Source organism: Taudactylus pleione, unplaced genomic scaffold (assembly GCF_031769625.1).
Source record: "Taudactylus pleione unplaced genomic scaffold, aTauple2 ptg000467l, whole genome shotgun sequence".
NCBI lineage: Eukaryota > Metazoa > Chordata > Amphibia > Anura > Myobatrachidae > Taudactylus > Taudactylus pleione.
This window is the reverse complement of record NW_028284869.1, coordinates 1-26,500: the sequence shown is the minus strand read 5'-3', so window position 1 is coordinate 26,500 and position 26,500 is coordinate 1. Positions and strand designations below refer to the sequence as shown.

General features: G+C 35.0%; 10 non-coding genes across 10 annotated transcripts; all 10 read right to left on the bottom strand.

Moving 5' to 3' along the window:
* Window positions 1-1,468: 1,468 nt before the first annotated feature.
* TRNAG-UCC (transfer RNA glycine (anticodon UCC)) lies at window positions 1,469-1,540 on the bottom strand. Its single transcript has one exon. It is a non-coding gene; the product is annotated as a tRNA-Gly (tRNA).
* Window positions 1,541-3,480: 1,940 nt separating this feature from the next.
* On the bottom strand, window positions 3,481-3,552 carry TRNAG-UCC (transfer RNA glycine (anticodon UCC)). Its single transcript has one exon. It is a non-coding gene; the product is annotated as a tRNA-Gly (tRNA).
* A 1,876-nt stretch (window positions 3,553-5,428) lies between these two features.
* TRNAG-UCC (transfer RNA glycine (anticodon UCC)) lies at window positions 5,429-5,500 on the bottom strand. The gene has a single exon. It is a non-coding gene; the product is annotated as a tRNA-Gly (tRNA).
* A 1,294-nt stretch (window positions 5,501-6,794) lies between these two features.
* On the bottom strand, window positions 6,795-6,866 carry TRNAG-UCC (transfer RNA glycine (anticodon UCC)). The gene has a single exon. It is a non-coding gene; the product is annotated as a tRNA-Gly (tRNA).
* A 1,230-nt stretch (window positions 6,867-8,096) lies between these two features.
* On the bottom strand, window positions 8,097-8,168 carry TRNAG-UCC (transfer RNA glycine (anticodon UCC)). Its single transcript has one exon. It is a non-coding gene; the product is annotated as a tRNA-Gly (tRNA).
* A 6,090-nt stretch (window positions 8,169-14,258) lies between these two features.
* TRNAG-UCC (transfer RNA glycine (anticodon UCC)) lies at window positions 14,259-14,330 on the bottom strand. The gene has a single exon. It is a non-coding gene; the product is annotated as a tRNA-Gly (tRNA).
* Window positions 14,331-16,988: 2,658 nt separating this feature from the next.
* Window positions 16,989-17,060, bottom strand: TRNAG-UCC (transfer RNA glycine (anticodon UCC)). The gene has a single exon. It is a non-coding gene; the product is annotated as a tRNA-Gly (tRNA).
* Window positions 17,061-18,290: 1,230 nt separating this feature from the next.
* Window positions 18,291-18,362, bottom strand: TRNAG-UCC (transfer RNA glycine (anticodon UCC)). Its single transcript has one exon. It is a non-coding gene; the product is annotated as a tRNA-Gly (tRNA).
* A 3,303-nt stretch (window positions 18,363-21,665) lies between these two features.
* On the bottom strand, window positions 21,666-21,737 carry TRNAG-UCC (transfer RNA glycine (anticodon UCC)). The gene has a single exon. It is a non-coding gene; the product is annotated as a tRNA-Gly (tRNA).
* A 1,876-nt stretch (window positions 21,738-23,613) lies between these two features.
* TRNAG-UCC (transfer RNA glycine (anticodon UCC)) lies at window positions 23,614-23,685 on the bottom strand. Its single transcript has one exon. It is a non-coding gene; the product is annotated as a tRNA-Gly (tRNA).
* Window positions 23,686-26,500: the final 2,815 nt, after the last annotated feature.

Here is a 26,500-nt window from a genome sequence, read left to right as displayed (position 1 = left end):
ATCATGCGTTGGCAAGTGCTACACATACCAACAAAGCTTCCCGTTTTTTGAAAGGGCATTTCTAGGTCAGTGTATTCCTAATTCCTTCAAAACAAGAATAATTCTCTAAGGAGTTTATGATCTTAAAAATTGAATACAAACTATGCGTTGGCCAGGAATCGAACTATGCGTTGGCCAGGAATCGAACCCGGGTGAACTGCTTGGAAGGCAGCTATGCTCACCACTATACCACCAACGCTTCCTGGTTTTCAAAAGGGCATTTGTTAGTCAAATCTGTAAGCCACAACACCTGATTGTATGATTTCAATGCTCTACACTGTTAATCCATTAATTGACTGCAATGCACTTCTTTTGATGATGGAAAATATTAATACAATGCACAAATTAGGTTCAAAATGCAAATGAATAAATAAACATGATGTACACTGAAGTCCACTTTTTGGCACTTTTGGAAAAGAGAATTTGAATCAAATGTTAAAGCAGATAATAGGAAAATATATTTAATAGCCTAATTTACATAAGACTATTCAGAGTTGGATATTTTTCAGATGCCTTAAATCTAGTATTCTGTGAATGACAAAGCCAAGACTCTGTCCATACCCCATAAGTGCTACACATACCGAGAAAGCTTCCCATTTGTTGAAAGGGCATTTCTTGGTCAGTGTATTCCTGATTTCATCAAAACAAGAAACATTCTCTAAGGAGCTTATGATCTTAAAAAATGAAAAGAATACACAAGAAAAATCGTGCGTTGGCCAGTGCTACACATACCAACAAAGCTTCCCGTTTTTTGAAAGGGCATTTCTTGGTCAGTGTATTCCTAATTCCTTCAAAACAAAAAAAATTCTCAAAGGAGCATATGCTCACCACTATACCACCAACGCTTCCCGGTTTTCAAAAGGGCATTTGTTAGTCAAATCTGTAAGCCACAACACCTGATTGTATGATTTCAATGCTCTACACTGTTAATCCATTAATTGACTGCAATGCACTTCTTTTGATGATGGAAAATATTAATACAATGCACAAATTAGGTTAAAAATGCAAATGAATGCATAAACATGATGTACACTGAAGTCCACTTTTTGGCACTTTTGGAAAAGAGAATTTGAATCAAATGTTAAAGCAGATAATAGGAAAATATATTTAATAGCCTAATTTACATAAGACTATTCAGAGTTGGATATTATTAAGATGCCTTAAATCTAGTATTCTGTGAATGACAAAGCCAAGACTCTGTCCATACCCCATAAGTGCTACACATACCAAAAAACATTCTCTAAGGAGCTTATGATCTTAAAAAATGAAAAGAATACACAAGAAAAATCATGCGTTGGCAAGTGCTACACATACCAACAAAGCTTCCCGTTTTTTGAAAGGGCAATTCTAGGTCAGTGTATTCCTAATTCCTTCAAAACAAGAATAATTCTCTAAGGAGTTTATGATCTTAAAAATTGAATACAAACTATGCGTTGGCCGGGAATCGAACCCGGGTCAACTGCTTGGAAGGCAGCTATGCTCACCACTATACCACCAACGCTTCCCGGTTTTCAAAAGGGCATTTGTTAGTCAAATCTGTAAGCCACAACGCCTGATTGTATGATTTCAATGCTCTACACTGTTAATCCATTAATTGACTGCAATGCACTTCTTTTGATGATGATAAATATTAATACAATGCACAAATTAGGTTCAAAATGCAAATGAATAAATAAACATGATGTACACTGAAGTCCACTTTTTGGCACTTTTGGAAAAGAGAATTTGAATCAAATGTTAAAGCAGATAATAGGAAAATATATTTAATAGCCTAATTTACATAAGACTATTCAGAGTTGGATATTTTTCAGATGCCTTAAATCTAGTATTCTGTGAATGACAAAGCCAAGACTCTGTCCATACCCCATAAGTGCTACACATACCGAGAAAGCTTCCCATTTGTTGAAAGGGCATTTCTTGGTCAGTGTATTCCTGATTTCATCAAAACAAGAAACATTCTCTAAGGAGCTTATGATCTTAAAAAATGAAAAGAATACACAAGAAAAATCATGCGTTGGCCAGTGCTACACATACCAACAAAGCTTCCCGTTTTTTGAAAGGGCATTTCTTGGTCAGTGTATTCCTAATTCCTTCAAAACAAAAAAAATTCTCAAAGGAGCTTATGCTCACCACTATACCACCAACGCTTCCCGGTTTTCAAAAGGGCATTTGTTAGTCAAATCTGTAAGCCACAACACCTGATTGTATGATATCAATGCTCTACACTGTTAATCCATTAATTGACTGCAATGCACTTCTTTTGATGATGGAAAATATTAATACAATGCACAAATTAGGTTAAAAATGCAAATGAATAAATAAACATGATGTACACTGAAGTCCACTTTTTGGCACTTTTGGAAAAGAGAATTTGTATCACATGCTAAAGCAGATAATAGGAAAATATATTTAATAGCCTAATTTACATAAGACTATTCAGAGCTGGATATTTTTAAGATGCCATAAATCTAGTATTCTCTGAATGACAAAGCCATGACTCTGTCCATATCCCATAAGTGCTACACATACCAACAAAGCTTCCCATTTGTTGAAAGGGCATTTCTTGGTCAGTGTATTCCTGATTTCTTCAAAACAAGAAACATTCTCTAAGGAGCTTATGATCTTAAAAAATGAAAAGAATACACAAGAAAAATCATGCGTTGGCCAGTGCTACACATACCAACAAAGCTTCCCGTTTTTTGAAAGGGCATTTCTTGGTCAGTGTATTCCTAATTCCTTCAAAACAAGAAAAATTCTCAAAGGAGCTTATGCTCACCACTATACCACCAACGCTTCCTGGTTTTCAAAAGGGCATTTGTTAGTCAAATCTGTAAGCCACAACACCTGATTGTATGATTTCAATGCTCTACACTGTTAATCCATTAATTGACTGCAATGCACTTCTTTTGATGATGGAAAATATTAATACAATGCACAAATTAGGTTAAAAATGCAAATGAATAAATAAACATGATGTACACTGAAGTCCACTTTTTGGCACTTTTGGAAAAGAGAATTTGAATCAAATGTTAAAGCAGATAATAGGAAAATATATTTAATAGCTTAATTTACATAAGACTATTCAGAGCTGGATATTTTTAAGATGCCATAAATCTAGTATTCTCTGAATGACAAAGCCATGACTCTGTCCATATCCCATAAGTGCTACACATACCAACAAAGCTTCCCATTTGTTGAAAGGGCATTTCTTGGTCAGTGTATTCCTGATTTCTTCAAAACAAGAAACATTCTCTAAGGAGCTTATGATCTTAAAAAATGAAGAGAATACACAAGAAAAATCATGCGTTGGCCAGTGCTACACATACCAACAAAGCTTCCCGTTTTTTGAAAGGGCATTTCTAGGTCAGTGTATTCCTAATTCCTTCAAAACAAGAATAATTCTCTAAGGAGTTTATGATCTTAAAAATTGAATACAAACTATGCGTTGGCCGGGAATCGAACCCGGGTCAACTGCTTGGAAGGCAGCTATGCTCACCACTATACCACCAATGCTTCCCGGTATTCAAAAGGGCATTTGTTAGTCAAATCTGTAAGCCACAACACCTGATTGTATGATTTCAATGCTCTACACTGTTAATCCATTAATTGACTGCAATGCACTTCTTTTGATGATGGAAAATATTAATACAATGCACAAATTAGGTTCAAAATGCAAATGAATAAATAAACATGATGTACACTGAAGTCCACTTTTTGGCACTTTTGGAAAAGAGAATTTGAATCAAATGTTAAAGCAGATAATAGGAAAATATATTTAATAGCCTAATTTACATAAGACTATTCAGAGTTGGATATTTTTCAGATGCCTTAAATCTAGTATTCTGTGAATGACAAAGCCAAGACTCTGTCCATACCCCATAAGTGCTACACATACCGAGAAAGCTTCCCATTTGTTGAAAGGGCATTTCTTGGTCAGTGTATTCCTGATTTCATCAAAACAAGAAACATTCTCTAAGGAGCTTATGATCTTAAAAAATGAAAAGAATACACAAGAAAAATCATGCGTTGGCCAGTGCTACACATACCAACAAAGCTTCCCGTTTTTTGAAAGGGCATTTCTTGGTCAGTGTATTCCTAATTCCTTCAAAACAAAAAAAATTCTCAAAGGAGCTTATGCTCACCACTATACCACCAACGCTTCCCGGTTTTCAAAAGGGCATTTGTTAGTCAAATCTGTAAGCCACAACACCTGATTGTATGATATCAATGCTCTACACTGTTAATCCATTAATTGACTGCAATGCACTTCTTTTGATGATGGAAAATATTAATACAATGCACAAATTAGGTTAAAAATGCAAATGAATGCATAAACATGATGTACACTGAAGTCCACTTTTTGGCACTTTTGGAAAAGAGAATTTGAATCACATGCTAAAGCAGATAATAGGAAAATATATTTAATAGCCTAATTTACATAAGACTATTCAGAGCTGGATATTTTTAAGATGCCATAAATCTAGTATTCTCTGAATGACAAAGCCATGACTCTGTCCATATCCCATAAGTGCTACACATACCAACAAAGCTTCCCATTTGTTGAAAGGGCATTTCTTGGTCAGTGTATTCCTGATTTCTTCAAAACAAGAAACATTCTCTAAGGAGCTTATGATCTTAAAAAATGAAAAGAATACACAAGAAAAATCATGCGTTGGCCAGTGCTACACATACCAACAAAGCTTCCCATTTTTTGAAAGGGCATTTCTTGGTCAGTGTATTCCTAATTCCTTCAAAACAAGAAAAATTCTCAAAGGAGCTTATGCTCACCACTATACCACCAACGCTTCCTGGTTTTCAAAAGGGCATTTGTTAGTCAAATCTGTAAGCCACAACACCTGATTGTATGATTTCAATGCTCTACACTGTTAATCCATTAATTGACTGCAATGCACTTCTTTTGATGATGGAAAATATTAATACAATGCACAAATTAGGTTAAAAATGCAAATGAATGCATAAACATGATGTACACTGAAGTCCACTTTTTGGCACTTTTGGAAAACAGAATTTGAATCAAATGTTAAAGCAGATAATAGGAAAATATATTTAATAGCCTAATTTACATAAGACTATTCAAAGTTGGATATTTTTAAGATGCCTTAAATCTAGTATTCTGTGAATGACAAAGCCAAGACTCTGTCCATACCCCATAAGTGCTACACATACCAAAAAACATTCTCTAAGGAGCTTATGATCTTAAAAAATGAAAAGAATACACAAGAAAAATCATGCGTTGGCAAGTGCTACACATACCAACAAAGCTTCCCGTTTTTTGAAAGGGCATTTCTAGGTCAGTGTATTCCTAATTCCTTCAAAACAAGAATAATTCTCTAAGGAGTTTATGATCTTAAAAATTGAATACAAACTATGCGTTGGCCGGGAATCGAACCCGGGTCAACTGCTTGGAAGGCAGCTATGCTCACCACTATACCACCAACGCTTCCTGGTTTTCAAAAGGGCATTTGTTAGTCAAATCTGTAAGCCACAACGCCTGATTGTATGATTTCAATGCTCTACACTGTTAATCCATTAATTGACTGCAATGCACTTCTTTTGATGATGGAAAATATTAATACAAAGCACAAATTAGGTTCAAAATGCAAATGAATAAATAAACATGATGTACACTGAAGTCCACTTTTTGGCACTTTTGGAAAAGAGAATTTGAATCAAATGTTAAAGCAGATAATAGGAAAATATATTTAATAGCCTAATTTACATAAGACTATTCAGAGTTGGATATTTTTCAGATGCCTTAAATCTAGTATTCTGTGAATGACAAAGCCAAGACTCTGTCCATACCCCATAAGTGCTACACATACCGAGAAAGCTTCCCATTTGTTGAAAGGGCATTTCTTGGTCAGTGTATTCCTGATTTCATCAAAACAAGAAACATTCTCTAAGGAGCTTATGATCTTAAAAAATGAAAAGAATACACAAGAAAAATCGTGCGTTGGCCAGTGCTACACATACCAACAAAGCTTCCCGTTTTTTGAAAGGGCATTTCTTGGTCAGTGTATTCCTAATTCCTTCAAAACAAAAAAAATTCTCAAAGGAGCTTATGCTCACCACTATACCACCAACGCTTCCCGGTTTTCAAAAGGGCATTTGTTAGTCAAATCTGTAAGCCACAACACCTGATTGTATGATTTCAATGCTCTACACTGTTAATCCATTAATTGACTGCAATGCACTTCTTTTGATGATGGAAAATATTAATACAATGCACAAATTAGGTTAAAAATGCAAATGAATACATAAACATGATGTACACTGAAGTCCACTTTTTGGCACTTTTGGAAAAGAGAATTTGAATCAAATGTTAAAGCAGATAATAGGAAAATATATTTAATAGCCTAATTTACATAAGACTATTCAGAGTTGGATATTTTTAAGATGCCTTAAATCTAGTATTCTGTGAATGACAAAGCCAAGACTCTGTCCATACCCCATAAGTGCTACACATACCAAGAAAGCTTCCCATTTGTTGAAAGGGCATTTCTTGGTCAGTGTATTCCTGATTTCTTCAATAGAAGAAACATTCTCTAAGGAGCTTATGATCTTAAAAAACGAAAAGAATACACAAGAAAAATCATGCGTTGGCAAGTGCTACACATACCAACAAAGCTTCCCGTTTTTTGAAAGGGCATTTCTAGGTCAGTGTATTCCTAATTCCTTCAAAACAAGAATAATTCTCTAAGGAGTTTATGATCTTAAAAATTGAATACAAACTATGCGTTGGCCAGGTATCGAACCCGGGTCAACTGCTTGGAAGGCAGCTATGCTCACCACTATACCACCAACGCTTCCTGGTTTTCAAAAGGGCATTTGTTAGTCAAATCTGTAAGCCACAACACCTGATTGTATGATTTCAATGCTCTACACTGTTAATCCATTAATTGACTGCAATGCACTTCTTTTGATGATGGAAAATATTAATACAATGCACAAATTAGGTTCAAAATGCAAATGAATAAATAAACATGATGTACACTGAAGTCCACTTTTTGGCACTTTTGGAAAAGAGAATTTGAATCAAATGTTAAAGCAGATAATAGGAAAATATATTTAATAGCCTAATTTACATAAGACTATTCAGAGTTGGATATTTTTCAGATGCCTTAAATCTAGTATTCTGTGAATGACAAAGCCAAGACTCTGTCCATACCCCATAAGTGCTACACATACCGAGAAAGCTTCCCATTTGTTGAAAGGGCATTTCTTGGTCAGTGTATTCCTGATTTCATCAAAACAAGAAACATTCTCTAAGGAGCTTATGATCTTAAAAAATGAAAAGAATACACAAGAAAAATCGTGCGTTGGCCAGTGCTACACATACCAACAAAGCTTCCCGTTTTTTGAAAGGGCATTTCTTGGTCAGTGTATTCCTAATTCCTTCAAAACAAAAAAAATTCTCAAAGGAGCTTATGCTCACCACTATACCACCAACGCTTCCCGGTTTTCAAAAGGGCATTTGTTAGTCAAATCTGTAAGCCACAACACCTGATTGTATGATTTCAATGCTCTACACTGTTAATCCATTAATTGACTGCAATGCACTTCTTTTGATGATGGAAAATATTAATACAATGCACAAATTAGGTTAAAAATGCAAATGAATGCATAAACATGATGTACACTGAAGTCCACTTTTTGGCACTTTTGGAAAAGAGAATTTGAATCAAATGTTAAAGCAGATAATAGGAAAATATATTTAATAGCCTAATTTACATAAGACTATTCAGAGTTGGATATTTTTCAGATGCCTTAAATCTAGTATTCTGTGAATGACAAAGCCAAGACTCTGTCCATACCCCATAAGTGCTACACATACCAAAAAACATTCTCTAAGGAGCTTATGATCTTAAAAAATGAAAAGAATACACAAGAAAAATCATGCGTTGGCAAGTGCTACACATACCAACAAAGCTTCCCGTTTTTTGAAAGGGCATTTCTAGGTCAGTGTATTCCTAATTCCTTCAAAACAAGAATAATTCTCTAAGGAGTTTATGATCTTAAAAATTGAATACAAACTATGCGTTGGCCGGGAATCGAACCCGGGTCAACTGCTTGGAAGGCAGCTATGCTCACCACTACACCACCAACGCTTCCTGGTTTTCAAAAGGGCATTTGTTAGTCAAATCTGTAAGCCACAACACCTGATTGTATGATTTCAATGCTCTACACTGTTAATCCATTAATTGACTGCAATGCACTTCTTTTGATGATGGAAAATATTAATACAATGCACAAATTAGGTTAAAAATGCAAATGAATAAATAAACATGATGTACACTGAAGTCCACTTTTTGGCACTTTTGGAAAAGAGAATTTGAATCACATGCTAAAGCAGATAATAGGAAAATATATTTAATAGCCTAATTTACATAAGACTATTCAGAGCTGGACATTTTTCAGATGCCATAAATCTAGTATTCTCTGAATGACAAAGCCATGACTCTGTCCATATCCCATAAGTGCTACACATACCAACAAAGCGTCCCATTTGTTGAAAGGGCATTTCTTGGTCAGTGTATTCCTGATTTCTTCAAAACAAGAAACATTCTCTAAGGAGCTTATGATCTTAAAAAATGAAAAGAATACACAAGAAAAATCATGCGTTGGCCAGTGCTACACATACCAACAAAGCTTCCCGTTTTTAGAAAGGGCATTTCTTGGTCAGTGTATTCCGAATTCCTTCAAAACAAGAATAATTCTCTAAGGAGTTTATGATCTTAAAAATTGAACACAAACTATGCGTTGGCCGGGAATCGAACCCGGGTCATGCTTGGAAGGCAGCTATGCTCACCACTATACCACCAATGCTTCCCGGTTTTCAAAAGGGCATTTGTTAGTCAAATCTGTAAGCCACAACGCCTGATTGTATGATTTCAATGCTCTACACTGTTAATCCATTAATTGACTGCAATGCACTTCTTTTGATGATGATAAATATTAATACAATGCACAAATTAGGTTCAAAATGCAAATGAATAAATAAACATGATGTACACTGAAGTCCACTTTTTGGCACTTTTGGAAAAGAGAATTTGAATCAAATGTTAAAGCAGATAATAGGAAAATATATTTAATAGCCTAATTTACATAAGACTATTCAGAGTTGGATATTTTTCAGATGCCTTAAATCTAGTATTCTGTGAATGACAAAGCCAAGACTCTGTCCATACCCCATAAGTGCTACACATACCGAGAAAGCTTCCCATTTGTTGAAAGGGCATTTCTTGGTCAGTGTATTCCTGATTTCTTCAAAACAAGAAACATTCTCTAAGGAGCTTATGATCTTAAAAAATGAAAAGAATACACAAGAAAAATCGTGCGTTGGCCAGTGCTACACATACCAACAAAGCTTCCCGTTTTTTGAAAGGGCATTTCTTGGTCAGTGTATTCCTAATTCCTTCAAAACAAAAAAAATTCTCAAAGGAGCTTATGCTCACCACTATACCACCAACGCTTCCCGGTTTTCAAAAGGGCATTTGTTAGTCAAATCTGTAAGCCACAACACCTGATTGTATGATTTCAATGCTCTACACTGTTAATCCATTAATTGACTGCAATGCACTTCTTTTGATGATGGAAAATATTAATACAATGCACAAATTAGGTTAAAAATGCAAATGAATAAATAAACATGATGTACACTGAAGTCCACTTTTTGGCACTTTTGGAAAAGAGAATTTGAATCACATGCTAAAGCAGATAATAGGAAAATATATTTAATAGCCTAATTTACATAAGACTATTCAGAGCTGGACATTTTTCAGATGCCATAAATCTAGTATTCTCTGAATGACAAAGCCATGACTCTGTCCATATCCCATAAGTGCTACACATACCAACAAAGCGTCCCATTTGTTGAAAGGGCATTTCTTGGTCAGTGTATTCCTGATTTCTTCAAAACAAGAAACATTCTCTAAGGAGCTTATGATCTTAAAAAATGAAAAGAATACACAAGAAAAATCATGCGTTGGCCAGTGCTACACATACCAACAAAGCTTCCCGTTTTTAGAAAGGGCATTTCTTGGTCAGTGTATTCCGAATTCCTTCAAAACAAGAATAATTCTCTAAGGAGTTTATGATCTTAAAAATTGAACACAAACTATGCGTTGGCCGGGAATCGAACCCGGGTCATGCTTGGAAGGCAGCTATGCTCACCACTATACCACCAATGCTTCCCGGTTTTCAAAAGGGCATTTGTTAGTCAAATCTGTAAGCCACAACGCCTGATTGTATGATTTCAATGCTCTACACTGTTAATCCATTAATTGACTGCAATGCACTTCTTTTGATGATGATAAATATTAATACAATGCACAAATTAGGTTCAAAATGCAAATGAATAAATAAACATGATGTACACTGAAGTCCACTTTTTGGCACTTTTGGAAAAGAGAATTTGAATCAAATGTTAAAGCAGATAATAGGAAAATATATTTAATAGCCTAATTTACATAAGACTATTCAGAGTTGGATATTTTTCAGATGCCTTAAATCTAGTATTCTGTGAATGACAAAGCCAAGACTCTGTCCATACCCCATAAGTGCTACACATACCGAGAAAGCTTCCCATTTGTTGAAAGGGCATTTCTTGGTCAGTGTATTCCTGATTTCTTCAAAACAAGAAACATTCTCTAAGGAGCTTATGATCTTAAAAAATGAAAAGAATACACAAGAAAAATCGTGCGTTGGCCAGTGCTACACATACCAACAAAGCTTCCCGTTTTTTGAAAGGGCATTTCTTGGTCAGTGTATTCCTAATTCCTTCAAAACAAAAAAAATTCTCAAAGGAGCTTATGCTCACCACTATACCACCAACGCTTCCCGGTTTTCAAAAGGGCATTTGTTAGTCAAATCTGTAAGCCACAACACCTGATTGTATGATTTCAATGCTCTACACTGTTAATCCATTAATTGACTGCAATGCACTTCTTTTGATGATGGAAAATATTAATACAATGCACAAATTAGGTTAAAAATGCAAATGAATACATAAACATGATGTACACTGAAGTCCACTTTTTGGCACTTTTGGAAAAGAGAATTTGAATCAAATGTTAAAGCAGATAATAGGAAAATATATTTAATAGCCTAATTTACATAAGACTATTCAGAGTTGGATATTTTTAAGATGCCTTAAATCTAGTATTCTGTGAATGACAAAGCCAAGACTCTGTCCATACCCCATAAGTGCTACACATACCAAGAAAGCTTCCCATTTGTTGAAAGGGCATTTCTTGGTCAGTGTATTCCTGATTTCTTCAATAGAAGAAACATTCTCTAAGGAGCTTATGATCTTAAAAAACGAAAAGAATACACAAGAAAAATCATGCGTTGGCAAGTGCTACACATACCAACAAAGCTTCCCGTTTTTTGAAAGGGCATTTCTAGGTCAGTGTATTCCTAATTCCTTCAAAACAAGAATAATTCTCTAAGGAGTTTATGATCTTAAAAATTGAATACAAACTATGCGTTGGCCAGGAATCGAACTATGCGTTGGCCAGGAATCGAACCCGGGTGAACTGCTTGGAAGGCAGCTATGCTCACCACTATACCACCAACGCTTCCTGGTTTTCAAAAGGGCATTTGTTAGTCAAATCTGTAAGCCACAACACCTGATTGTATGATTTCAATGCTCTACACTGTTAATCCATTAATTGACTGCAATGCACTTCTTTTGATGATGGAAAATATTAATACAATGCACAAATTAGGTTCAAAATTCAAATGAATAAATAAACATGATGTACACTGAAGTCCACTTTTTGGCACTTTTGGAAAAGAGAATTTGAATCAAATGTTAAAGCAGATAATAGGAAAATATATTTAATAGCCTAATTTACATAAGACTATTCAGAGTTGGATATTTTTCAGATGCCTTAAATCTAGTATTCTGTGAATGACAAAGCCAAGACTCTGTCCATACCCCATAAGTGCTACACATACCGAGAAAGCTTCCCATTTGTTGAAAGGGCATTTCTTGGTCAGTGTATTCCTGATTTCTTCAAAACAAGAAACATTCTCTAAGGAGCTTATGATCTTAAAAAATGAAAAGAATACACAAGAAAAATCGTGCGTTGGCCAGTGCTACACATACCAACAAAGCTTCCCGTTTTTTGAAAGGACATTTCTTGGTCAGTGTATTCCTAATTCCTTCAAAACAAAAAAAATTCTCAAAGGAGCTTATGCTCACCACTATACCACCAACGCTTCCCGGTTTTCAAAAGGGCATTTGTTAGTCAAATCTGTAAGCCACAACACCTGATTGTATGATTTCAATGCTCTACACTGTTAATCCATTAATTGACTGCAATGCACTTCTTTTGATGATGGAAAATATTAATACAATGCACAAATTAGGTTCAAAATGCAAATGAATACATAAACATGATGTACACTGAAGTCCACTTTTTGGCACTTTTGGAAAAGAGAATTTGAATCAAATGTTAAAGCAGATAATAGGAAAATATATTTAATAGCCTAATTTACATAAGACTATTCAGAGTTGGATATTTTTAAGATGCCTTAAATCTAGTATTCTGTGAATGACAAAGCCAAGACTCTGTCCATACCCCATAAGTGCTACACATACCAAGAAAGCTTCCCATTTGTTGAAAGGGCATTTCTTGGTCAGTGTATTCCTGATTTCTTCAATAGAAGAAACATTCTCTAAGGAGCTTATGATCTTAAAAAACGAAAAGAATACACAAGAAAAATCATGCGTTGGCAAGTGCTACACATACCAACAAAGCTTCCCGTTTTTTGAAAGGGCATTTCTAGGTCAGTGTATTCCTAATTCCTTCAAAACAAGAATAATTCTCTAAGGAGTTTATGATCTTAAAAATTGAATACAAACTATGCATTGGCCAGGAATCGAACTATGCGTTGGCCAGGAATCGAACCCGGGTGAACTGCTTGGAAGGCAGCTATGCTCACCACTATACCACCAACGCTTCCTGGTTTTCAAAAGGGCATTTGTTAGTCAAATCTGTAAGCCACAACACCTGATTGTATGATTTCAATGCTCTACACTGTTAATCCATTAATTGACTGCAATGCACTTCTTTTGATGATGGAAAATATTAATACAATGCACAAATTAGGTTCAAAATGCAAATGAATAAATAAACATGATGTACACTGAAGTCCACTTTTTGGCACTTTTGGAAAAGAGAATTTGAATCAAATGTTAAAGCAGATAATAGGAAAATATATTTAATAGCCTAATTTACATAAGACTATTCAGAGTTGGATATTTTTCAGATGCCTTAAATCTAGTATTCTGTGAATGACAAAGCCAAGACTCTGTCCATACCCCATAAGTGCTACACATACCGAGAAAGCTTCCCATTTGTTGAAAGGGCATTTCTTGGTCAGTGTATTCCTGATTTCATCAAAACAAGAAACATTCTCTAAGGAGCTTATGATCTTAAAAAATGAAAAGAATACACAAGAAAAATCGTGCGTTGGCCAGTGCTACACATACCAACAAAGCTTCCCGTTTTTTGAAAGGGCATTTCTTGGTCAGTGTATTCCTAATTCCTTCAAAACAAAAAAAATTCTCAAAGGAGCATATGCTCACCACTATACCACCAACGCTTCCCGGTTTTCAAAAGGGCATTTGTTAGTCAAATCTGTAAGCCACAACACCTGATTGTATGATTTCAATGCTCTACACTGTTAATCCATTAATTGACTGCAATGCACTTCTTTTGATGATGGAAAATATTAATACAATGCACAAATTAGGTTAAAAATGCAAATGAATGCATAAACATGATGTACACTGAAGTCCACTTTTTGGCACTTTTGGAAAAGAGAATTTGAATCAAATGTTAAAGCAGATAATAGGAAAATATATTTAATAGCCTAATTTACATAAGACTATTCAGAGTTGGATATTATTAAGATGCCTTAAATCTAGTATTCTGTGAATGACAAAGCCAAGACTCTGTCCATACCCCATAAGTGCTACACATACCAAAAAACATTCTCTAAGGAGCTTATGATCTTAAAAAATGAAAAGAATACACAAGAAAAATCATGCGTTGGCAAGTGCTACACATACCAGCAAAGCTTCCCGTTTTTTGAAAGGGCAATTCTAGGTCAGTGTATTCCTAATTCCTTCAAAACAAGAATAATTCTCTAAGGAGTTTATGATCTTAAAAATTGAATACAAACTATGCGTTGGCCGGGAATCAAACCCGGGTCAACTGCTTGGAAGGCAGCTATGCTCACCACTATACCACCAACGCTTCCTGGTTTTCAAAAGGGCATTTGTTAGTCAAATCTGTAAGCCACAACACCTGATTGTATGATTTCAATGCTCTACACTGTTAATCCATTAATTGACTGCAATGCACTTCTTTTGATGATGGAAAATATTAATACAATGCACAAATTAGGTTAAAAATGCAAATGAATAAATAAACATGATGTACACTGAAGTCCACTTTTTGGCACTTTTGGAAAAGAGAATTTGAATCACATGCTAAAGCAGATAATAGGAAAATATATTTAATAGCCTAATTTACATAAGACTATTCAGAGCTGGACATTTTTAAGATGCCATAAATCTAGTATTCTCTGAATGACAAAGCCATGACTCTGTCCATATCCCATAAGTGCTACACATACCAACAAAGCGTCCCATTTGTTGAAAGGGCATTTCTTGGTCAGTGTATTCCTGATTTCTTCAAAACAAGAAACATTCTCTAAGGAGCTTATGATCTTAAAAAATGAAAAGAATACACAAGAAAAATCATGCGTTGGCCAGTGCTACACATACCAACAAAGCTTCCCGTTTTTAGAAAGGGCATTTCTTGGTCAGTGTATTCCGAATTCCTTCAAAACAAGAATAATTCTCTAAGGAGTTTATGATCTTAAAAATTGAACACAAACTATGCGTTGGCTGGGAATCGAACCCGGGTCATGCTTGGAAGGCAGCTATGCTCACCACTATACCACCAATGCTTCCCGGTTTTCAAAAGGGCATTTGTTAGTCAAATCTGTAAGCCACAACGCCTGATTGTATGATTTCAATGCTCTACACTGTTAATCCATTAATTGACTGCAATGCACTTCTTTTGATGATGATAAATATTAATACAATGCACAAATTAGGTTCAAAATGCAAATGAATAAATAAACATGATGTACACTGAAGTCCACTTTTTGGCACTTTTGGAAAAGAGAATTTGAATCAAATGTTAAAGCAGATAATAGGAAAATATATTTAATAGCCTAATTTACATAAGACTATTCAGAGTTGGATATTTTTCAGATGCCTTAAATCTAGTATTCTGTGAATGACAAAGCCAAGACTCTGTCCATACCCCATAAGTGCTACACATACCGAGAAAGCTTCCCATTTGTTGAAAGGGCATTTCTTGGTCAGTGTATTCCTGATTTCATCAAAACAAGAAACATTCTCTAAGGAGCTTATGATCTTAAAAAATGAAAAGAATACACAAGAAAAATCATGCGTTGGCCAGTGCTACACATACCAACAAAGCTTCCCGTTTTTTGAAAGGGCATTTCTTGGTCAGTGTATTCCTAATTCCTTCAAAACAAAAAAAATTCTCAAAGGAGCTTATGCTCACCACTATACCACCAACGCTTCCCGGTTTTCAAAAGGGCATTTGTTAGTCAAATCTGTAAGCCACAACACCTGATTGTATGATATCAATGCTCTACACTGTTAATCCATTAATTGACTGCAATGCACTTCTTTTGATGATGGAAAATATTAATACAATGCACAAATTAGGTTAAAAATGCAAATGAATAAATAAACATGATGTACACTGAAGTCCACTTTTTGGCACTTTTGGAAAAGAGAATTTGTATCACATGCTAAAGCAGATAATAGGAAAATATATTTAATAGCCTAATTTACATAAGACTATTCAGAGCTGGATATTTTTAAGATGCCATAAATCTAGTATTCTCTGAATGACAAAGCCATGACTCTGTCCATATCCCATAAGTGCTACACATACCAACAAAGCTTCCCATTTGTTGAAAGGGCATTTCTTGGTCAGTGTATTCCTGATTTCTTCAAAACAAGAAACATTCTCTAAGGAGCTTATGATCTTAAAAAATGAAAAGAATACACAAGAAAAATCATGCGTTGGCCAGTGCTACACATACCAACAAAGCTTCCCGTTTTTTGAAAGGGCATTTCTTGGTCAGTGTATTCCTAATTCCTTCAAAACAAGAAAAATTCTCAAAGGAGCTTATGCTCACCACTATACCACCAACGCTTCCTGGTTTTCAAAAGGGCATTTGTTAGTCAAATCTGTAAGCCACAACACCTGATTGTATGATTTCAATGCTCTACACTGTTAATCCATTAATTGACTGCAATGCACTTCTTTTGATGATGGAAAATATTAATACAATGCACAAATTAGGTTAAAAATGCAAATGAATAAATAAACATGATGTACACTGAAGTCCACTTTTTGGCACTTTTGGAAAAGAGAATTTGAATCAAATGTTAAAGCAGATAATAGGAAAATATATTTAATAGCTTAATTTACATAAGACTATTCAGAGCTGGATATTTTTAAGATGCCATAAATCTAGTATTCTCTGAATGACAAAGCCATGACTCTGTCCATATCCCATAAGTGCTACACATACCAACAAAGCTTCCCATTTGTTGAAAGGGCATTTCTTGGTCAGTGTATTCCTGATTTCTTCAAAACAAGAAACATTCTCTAAGGAGCTTATGATCTTAAAAAATGAAGAGAATACACAAGAAAAATCATGCGTTGGCCAGTGCTACACATACCAACAAAGCTTCCCGTTTTTTGAAAGGGCATTTCTAGGTCAGTGTATTCCTAATTCCTTCAAAACAAGAATAATTCTCGAAGGAGTTTATGATCTTAAAAATTGAATACAAACTATGCGTTGGCCGGGAATCGAACCCGGGTCAACTGCTTGGAAGGCAGCTATGCTCACCACTATACCACCAATGCTTCCCGGTATTCAAAAGGGCATTTGTTAGTCAAATCTGTAAGCCACAACACCTGATTGTATGATTTCAATGCTCTACACTGTTAATCCATTAATTGACTGCAATGCACTTCTTTTGATGATGGAAAATATTAATACAATGCACAAATTAGGTTCAAAATGCAAATGAATAAATAAACATGATGTACACTGAAGTCCACTTTTTGGCACTTTTGGAAAAGAGAATTTGAATCAAATGTTAAAGCAGATAATAGGAAAATATATTTAATAGCCTAATTTACATAAGACTATTCAGAGTTGGATATTTTTCAGATGCCTTAAATCTAGTATTCTGTGAATGACAAAGCCAAGAATCTGTCCATACCCCATAAGTGCTACACATACCGAGAAAGCTTCCCATTTGTTGAAAGGGCATTTCTTGGTCAGTGTATTCCTGATTTCTTCAAAACAAGAAACATTCTCTAAGGAGCTTATGATCTTAAAAAATGAAAAGAATACACAAGAAAAATCATGCGTTGGCCAGTGCTACACATACCAACAAAGCTTCCCATTTTTTGAAAGGGCATTTCTTGGTCAGTGTATTCCTAATTCCTTCAAAACAAGAAAAATTCTCAAAGGAGCTTATGCTCACCACTATACCACCAACGCTTCCTGGTTTTCAAAAGGGCATTTGTTAGTCAAATCTGTAAGCCACAACACCTGATTGTATGATTTCAATGCTCTACACTGTTAATCCATTAATTGACTGCAATGCACTTCTTTTGATGATGGAAAATATTAATACAATGCACAAATTAGGTTAAAAATGCAAATGAATGCATAAACATGATGTACACTGAAGTCCACTTTTTGGCACTTTTGGAAAAGAGAATTTGAATCAAATGTTAAAGCAGATAATAGGAAAATATATTTAATAGCCTAATTTACATAAGACTATTCAAAGTTGGATATTTTTAAGATGCCTTAAATCTAGTATTCTGTGAATGACAAAGCCAAGACTCTGTCCATACCCCATAAGTGCTACACATACCAAAAAACATTCTCTAAGGAGCTTATGATCTTAAAAAATGAAAAGAATACACAAGAAAAATCATGCGTTGGCAAGTGCTACACATACCAACAAAGCTTCCCGTTTTTTGAAAGGGCATTTCTAGGTCAGTGTATTCCTAATTCCTTCAAAACAAGAATAATTCTCTAAGGAGTTTATGATCTTAAAAATTGAATACAAACTATGCGTTGGCCGGGAATCGAACCCGGGTCAACTGCTTGGAAGGCAGCTATGCTCACCACTATACCACCAACGCTTCCTGGTTTTCAAAAGGGCATTTGTTAGTCAAATCTGTAAGCCACAACACCTGATTGTATGATTTCAATGCTCTACACTGTTAATCCATTAATTGACTGCAATGCACTTCTTTTGATGATGGAAAATATTAATACAATGCACAAATTAGGTTAAAAATGCAAATGAATAAATAAACATGATGTACACTGAAGTCCACTTTTTGGCACTTTTGGAAAAGAGAATTTGAATCACATGCTAAAGCAGATAATAGGAAAATATATTTAATAGCCTAATTTACATAAGACTATTCAGAGCTGGACATTTTTAAGATGCCATAAATCTAGTATTCTCTGAATGACAAAGCCATGACTCTGTCCATATCCCATAAGTGCTACACATACCAACAAAGCGTCCCATTTGTTGAAAGGGCATTTCTTGGTCAGTGTATTCCTGATTTCTTCAAAACAAGAAACATTCTCTAAGGAGCTTATGATCTTAAAAAATGAAAAGAATACACAAGAAAAATCATGCGTTGGCCAGTGCTACACATACCAACAAAGCTTCCCGTTTTTAGAAAGGGCATTTCTTGGTCAGTGTATTCCGAATTCCTTCAAAACAAGAATAATTCTCTAAGGAGTTTATGATCTTAAAAATTGAACACAAACTATGCGTTGGCTGGGAATCGAACCCGGGTCATGCTTGGAAGGCAGCTATGCTCACCACTATACCACCAATGCTTCCCGGTTTTCAAAAGGGCATTTGTTAGTCAAATCTGTAAGCCACAACGCCTGATTGTATGATTTCAATGCTCTACACTGTTAATCCATTAATTGACTGCAATGCACTTCTTTTGATGATGATAAATATTAATACAATGCACAAATTAGGTTCAAAATGCAAATGAATAAATAAACATGATGTACACTGAAGTCCACTTTTTGGCACTTTTGGAAAAGAGAATTTGAATCAAATGTTAAAGCAGATAATAGGAAAATATATTTAATAGCCTAATTTACATAAGACTATTCAGAGTTGGATATTTTTCAGATGCCTTAAATCTAGTATTCTGTGAATGACAAAGCCAAGACTCTGTCCATACCCCATAAGTGCTACACATACCGAGAAAGCTTCCCATTTGTTGAAAGGGCATTTTTTGGTCAGTGTATTCCTGATTTCATCAAAACAAGAAACATTCTCTAAGGAGCTTATGATCTTAAAAAATGAAAAGAATACACAAGAAAAATCATGCGTTGGCCAGTGCTACACATACCAACAAAGCTTCCCGTTTTTTGAAAGGGCATTTCTTGGTCAGTGTATTCCTAATTCCTTCAAAACAAAAAAAATTCTCAAAGGAGCTTATGCTCACCACTATACCACCAACGCTTCCCGGTTTTCAAAAGGGCATTTGTTAGTCAAATCTGTAAGCCACAACACCTGATTGTATGATATCAATGCTCTACACTGTTAATCCATTAATTGACTGCAATGCACTTCTTTTGATGATGGAAAATATTAATACAATGCACAAATTAGGTTAAAAATGCAAATGAATAAATAAACATGATGTACACTGAAGTCCACTTTTTGGCACTTTTGGAAAAGAGAATTTGTATCACATGCTAAAGCAGATAATAGGAAAATATATTTAATAGCCTAATTTACATAAGACTATTCAGAGCTGGATATTTTTAAGATGCCATAAATCTAGTATTCTCTGAATGACAAAGCCATGACTCTGTCCATATCCCATAAGTGCTACACATACCAACAAAGCTTCCCATTTGTTGAAAGGGCATTTCTTGGTCAGTGTATTCCTGATTTCTTCAAAACAAGAAACATTCTCTAAGGAGCTTATGATCTTAAAAAATGAAAAGAATACACAAGAAAAATCATGCGTTGGCCAGTGCTACACATACCAACAAAGCTTCCCGTTTTTTGAAAGGGCATTTCTTGGTCAGTGTATTCCTAATTCCTTCAAAACAAAAAAAATTCTCAAAGGAGCTTATGCTCACCACTATACCACCAACGCTTCCCGGTTTTCAAAAGGGCATTTATAGTCAAATCTGTAAGCCACAACACCTGATTGTATGATATCAATGCTCTACACTGTTAATCCATTAATTGACTGCAATGCACTTCTTTTGATGATGGAAAATATTAATACAATGCACAAATTAGGTTAAAAATGCAAATGAATGCATAAACATGATGTACACTGAAGTCCACTTTTTGGCACTTTTGGAAAAGAGAATTTGTATCACATGCTAAAGCAGATAATAGGAAAATATATTTAATAGCCTAATTTACATAAGACTATTCAGAGCTGGATATTTTTAAGATGCCATAAATCTAGTATTCTCTGAATGACAAAGCCATGACTCTGTCCATATCCCATAAGTGCTACACATACCAACAAAGCTTCCCATTTGTTGAAAGGGCATTTCTTGGTCAGTGTATTCCTGATTTCTTCAAAACAAGAAACATTCTCTAAGGAGCTTATGATCTTAAAAAATGAAAAGAATACACAAGAAAAATCATGCGTTGGCCAGTGCTACACATACCAACAAAGCTTCCCGTTTTTTGAAAGGGCATTTCTTGGTCAGTGTATTCCTAATTCCTTCAAAACAAGAAAAATTCTCAAAGGAGCTTATGCTCACCACTATACCACCAACGCTTCCTGGTTTTCAAAAGGGCATTTGTTAGTCAAATCTGTAAGCCACAACACCTGATTGTATGATTTCAATGCTCTACACTGTTAATCCATTAATTGACTGCAATGCACTTCTTTTGATGATGGAAAATATTAATACAATGCACAAATTAGGTTAAAAATGCAAATGAATAAATAAACATGATGTACACTGAAGTCCACTTTTTGGCACTTTTGGAAAAGAGAATTTGAATCAAATGTTAAAGCAGATAATAGGAAAATATATTTAATAGCTTAATTTACATAAGACTATTCAGAGCTGGATATTTTTAAGATGCCATAAATCTAGTATTCTCTGAATGACAAAGCCATGACTCTGTCCATATCCCATAAGTGCTACACATACCAACAAAGCTTCCCATTTGTTGAAAGGGCATTTCTTGGTCAGTGTATTCCTGATTTCTTCAAAACAAGAAACATTCTCTAAGGAGCTTATGATCTTAAAAAATGAAGAGAATACACAAGAAAAATCATGCGTTGGCCAGTGCTACACATACCAACAAAGCTTCCCGTTTTTTGAAAGGGCATTTCTAGGTCAGTGTATTCCTAATTCCTTCAAAACAAGAATAATTCTCTAAGGAGTTTATGATCTTAAAAATTGAATACAAACTATGCGTTGGCCGGGAATCGAACCCGGGTCAACTGCTTGGAAGGCAGCTATGCTCACCACTATACCACCAATGCTTCCCGGTATTCAAAAGGGCATTTGTTAGTCAAATCTGTAAGCCACAACACCTGATTGTATGATTTCAATGCTCTACACTGTTAATCCATTAATTGACTGCAATGCACTTCTTTTGATGATGGAAAATATTAATACAATGCACAAATTAGGTTCAAAATGCAAATGAATAAATAAACATGATGTACACTGAAGTCCACTTTTTGGCACTTTTGGAAAAGAGAATTTGAATCAAATGTTAAAGCAGATAATAGGAAAATATATTTAATAGCCTAATTTACATAAGACTATTCAGAGTTGGATATTTTTCAGATGCCTTAAATCTAGTATTCTGTGAATGACAAAGCCAAGACTCTGTCCATACCCCATAAGTGCTACACATACCGAGAAAGCTTCCCATTTGTTGAAAGGGCATTTCTTGGTCAGTGTATTCCTGATTTCATCAAAACAAGAAACATTCTCTAAGGAGCTTATGATCTTAAAAAATGAAAAGAATACACAAGAAAAATCATGCGTTGGCCAGTGCTACACATACCAACAAAGCTTCCCGTTTTTTGAAAGGGCATTTCTTGGTCAGTGTATTCCTAATTCCTTCAAAACAAAAAAAATTCTCAAAGGAGCTTATGCTCACCACTATACCACCAACGCTTCCCGGTTTTCAAAAGGGCATTTGTTAGTCAAATCTGTAAGCCACAACACCTGATTGTATGATATCAATGCTCTACACTGTTAATCCATTAATTGACTGCAATGCACTTCTTTTGATGATGGAAAATATTAATACAATGCACAAATTAGGTTAAAAATGCAAATGAATGCATAAACATGATGTACACTGAAGTCCACTTTTTGGCACTTTTGGAAAAGAGAATTTGAATCACATGCTAAAGCAGATAATAGGAAAATATATTTAATAGCCTAATTTACATAAGACTATTCAGAGCTGGATATTTTTAAGATGCCATAAATCTAGTATTCTCTGAATGACAAAGCCATGACTCTGTCCATATCCCATAAGTGCTACACATACCAACAAAGCTTCCCATTTGTTGAAAGGGCATTTCTTGGTCAGTGTATTCCTGATTTCTTCAAAACAAGAAACATTCTCTAAGGAGCTTATGATCTTAAAAAATGAAAAGAATACACAAGAAAAATCATGCGTTGGCCAGTGCTACACATACCAACAAAGCTTCCCATTTTTTGAAAGGGCATTTCTTGGTCAGTGTATTCCTAATTCCTTCAAAACAAGAAAAATTCTCAAAGGAGCTTATGCTCACCACTATACCACCAACGCTTCCTGGTTTTCAAAAGGGCATTTGTTAGTCAAATCTGTAAGCCACAACACCTGATTGTATGATTTCAATGCTCTACACTGTTAATCCATTAATTGACTGCAATGCACTTCTTTTGATGATGGAAAATATTAATACAATGCACAAATTAGGTTAAAAATGCAAATGAATGCATAAACATGATGTACACTGAAGTCCACTTTTTGGCACTTTTGGAAAAGAGAATTTGAATCAAATGTTAAAGCAGATAATAGGAAAATATATTTAATAGCCTAATTTACATAAGACTATTCAAAGTTGGATATTTTTAAGATGCCTTAAATCTAGTATTCTGTGAATGACAAAGCCAAGACTCTGTCCATACCCCATAAGTGCTACACATACCAAAAAACATTCTCTAAGGAGCTTATGATCTTAAAAAATGAAAAGAATACACAAGAAAAATCATGCGTTGGCAAGTGCTACACATACCAACAAAGCTTCCCGTTTTTTGAAAGGGCATTTCTAGGTCAGTGTATTCCTAATTCCTTCAAAACAAGAATAATTCTCTAAGGAGTTTATGATCTTAAAAATTGAATACAAACTATGCGTTGGCCGGGAATCGAACCCGGGTCAACTGCTTGGAAGGCAGCTATGCTCACCACTATACCACCAACGCTTCCTGGTTTTCAAAAGGGCATTTGTTAGTCAAATCTGTAAGCCACAACACCTGATTGTATGATTTCAATGCTCTACACTGTTAATCCATTAATTGACTGCAATGCACTTCTTTTGATGATGGAAAATATTAATACAATGCACAAATTAGGTTAAAAATGCAAATGAATAAATAAACATGATGTACACTGAAGTCCACTTTTTGGCACTTTTGGAAAAGAGAATTTGAATCACATGCTAAAGCAGATAATAGGAAAATATATTTAATAGCCTAATTTACATAAGACTATTCAGAGCTGGACATTTTTAAGATGCCATAAATCTAGTATTCTCTGAATGACAAAGCCATGACTCTGTCCATATCCCATAAGTGCTACACATACCAACAAAGCGTCCCATTTGTTGAAAGGGCATTTCTTGGTCAGTGTATTCCTGATTTCTTCAAAACAAGAAACATTCTCTAAGGAGCTTATGATCTTAAAAAATGAAAAGAATACACAAGAAAAATCATGCGTTGGCCAGTGCTACACATACCAACAAAGCTTCCCGTTTTTAGAAAGGGCATTTCTTGGTCAGTGTATTCCGAATTCCTTCAAAACAAGAATAATTCTCTAAGGAGTTTATGATCTTAAAAATTGAACACAAACTATGCGTTGGCTGGGAATCGAACCCGGGTCATGCTTGGAAGGCAGCTATGCTCACCACTATACCACCAATGCTTCCCGGTTTTCAAAAGGGCATTTGTTAGTCAAATCTGTAAGCCACAACGCCTGATTGTATGATTTCAATGCTCTACACTGTTAATCCATTAATTGACTGCAATGCACTTCTTTTGATGATGATAAATATTAATACAATGCACAAATTAGGTTCAAAATGCAAATGAATAAATAAACATGATGTACACTGAAGTCCACTTTTTGGCACTTTTGGAAAAGAGAATTTGAATCAAATGTTAAAGCAGATAATAGGAAAATATATTTAATAGCCTAATTTACATAAGACTATTCAGAGTTGGATATTTTTCAGATGCCTTAAATCTAGTATTCTGTGAATGACAAAGCCAAGACTCTGTCCATACCCCATAAGTGCTACACATACCGAGAAAGCTTCCCATTTGTTGAAAGGGCATTTTTTGGTCAGTGTATTCCTGATTTCATCAAAACAAGAAACATTCTCTAAGGAGCTTATGATCTTAAAAAATGAAAAGAATACACAAGAAAAATCATGCGTTGGCCAGTGCTACACATACCAACAAAGCTTCCCGTTTTTTGAAAGGGCATTTCTTGGTCAGTGTATTCCTAATTCCTTCAAAACAAAAAAAATTCTCAAAGGAGCTTATGCTCACCACTATACCACCAACGCTTCCCGGTTTTCAAAAGGGCATTTGTTAGTCAAATCTGTAAGCCACAACACCTGATTGTATGATATCAATGCTCTACACTGTTAATCCATTAATTGACTGCAATGCACTTCTTTTGATGATGGAAAATATTAATACAATGCACAAATTAGGTTAAAAATGCAAATGAATAAATAAACATGATGTACACTGAAGTCCACTTTTTGGCACTTTTGGAAAAGAGAATTTGTATCACATGCTAAAGCAGATAATAGGAAAATATATTTAATAGCCTAATTTACATAAGACTATTCAGAGCTGGATATTTTTAAGATGCCATAAATCTAGTATTCTCTGAATGACAAAGCCATGACTCTGTCCATATCCCATAAGTGCTACACATACCAACAAAGCTTCCCATTTGTTGAAAGGGCATTTCTTGGTCAGTGTATTCCTGATTTCTTCAAAACAAGAAACATTCTCTAAGGAGCTTATGATCTTAAAAAATGAAAAGAATACACAAGAAAAATCATGCGTTGGCCAGTGCTACACATACCAACAAAGCTTCCCGTTTTTTGAAAGGGCATTTCTTGGTCAGTGTATTCCTAATTCCTTCAAAACAAAAAAATTCTCAAAGGAGCTTATGCTCACCACTATACCACCAACGCTTCCCGGTTTTCAAAAGGGCATTTATAGTCAAATCTGTAAGCCACAACACCTGATTGTATGATATCAATGCTCTACACTGTTAATCCATTAATTGACTGCAATGCACTTCTTTTGATGATGGAAAATATTAATACAATGCACAAATTAGGTTAAAAATGCAAATGAATGCATAAACATGATGTACACTGAAGTCCACTTTTTGGCACTTTTGGAAAAGAGAATTTGTATCACATGCTAAAGCAGATAATAGGAAAATATATTTAATAGCCTAATTTACATAAGACTATTCAGAGCTGGATATTTTTAAGATGCCATAAATCTAGTATTCTCTGAATGACAAAGCCATGACTCTGTCCATATCCCATAAGTGCTACACATACCAACAAAGCTTCCCATTTGTTGAAAGGGCATTTCTTGGTCAGTGTATTCCTGATTTCTTCAAAACAAGAAACATTCTCTAAGGAGCTTATGATCTTAAAAAATGAAAAGAATACACAAGAAAAATCATGCGTTGGCCAGTGCTACACATACCAACAAAGCTTCCCGTTTTTTGAAAGGGCATTTCTTGGTCAGTGTATTCCTAATTCCTTCAAAACAAGAAAAATTCTCAAAGGAGCTTATGCTCACCACTATACCACCAACGCTTCCTGGTTTTCAAAAGGGCATTTGTTAGTCAAATCTGTAAGCCACAACACCTGATTGTATGATTTCAATGCTCTACACTGTTAATCCATTAATTGACTGCAATGCACTTCTTTTGATGATGGAAAATATTAATACAATGCACAAATTAGGTTAAAAATGC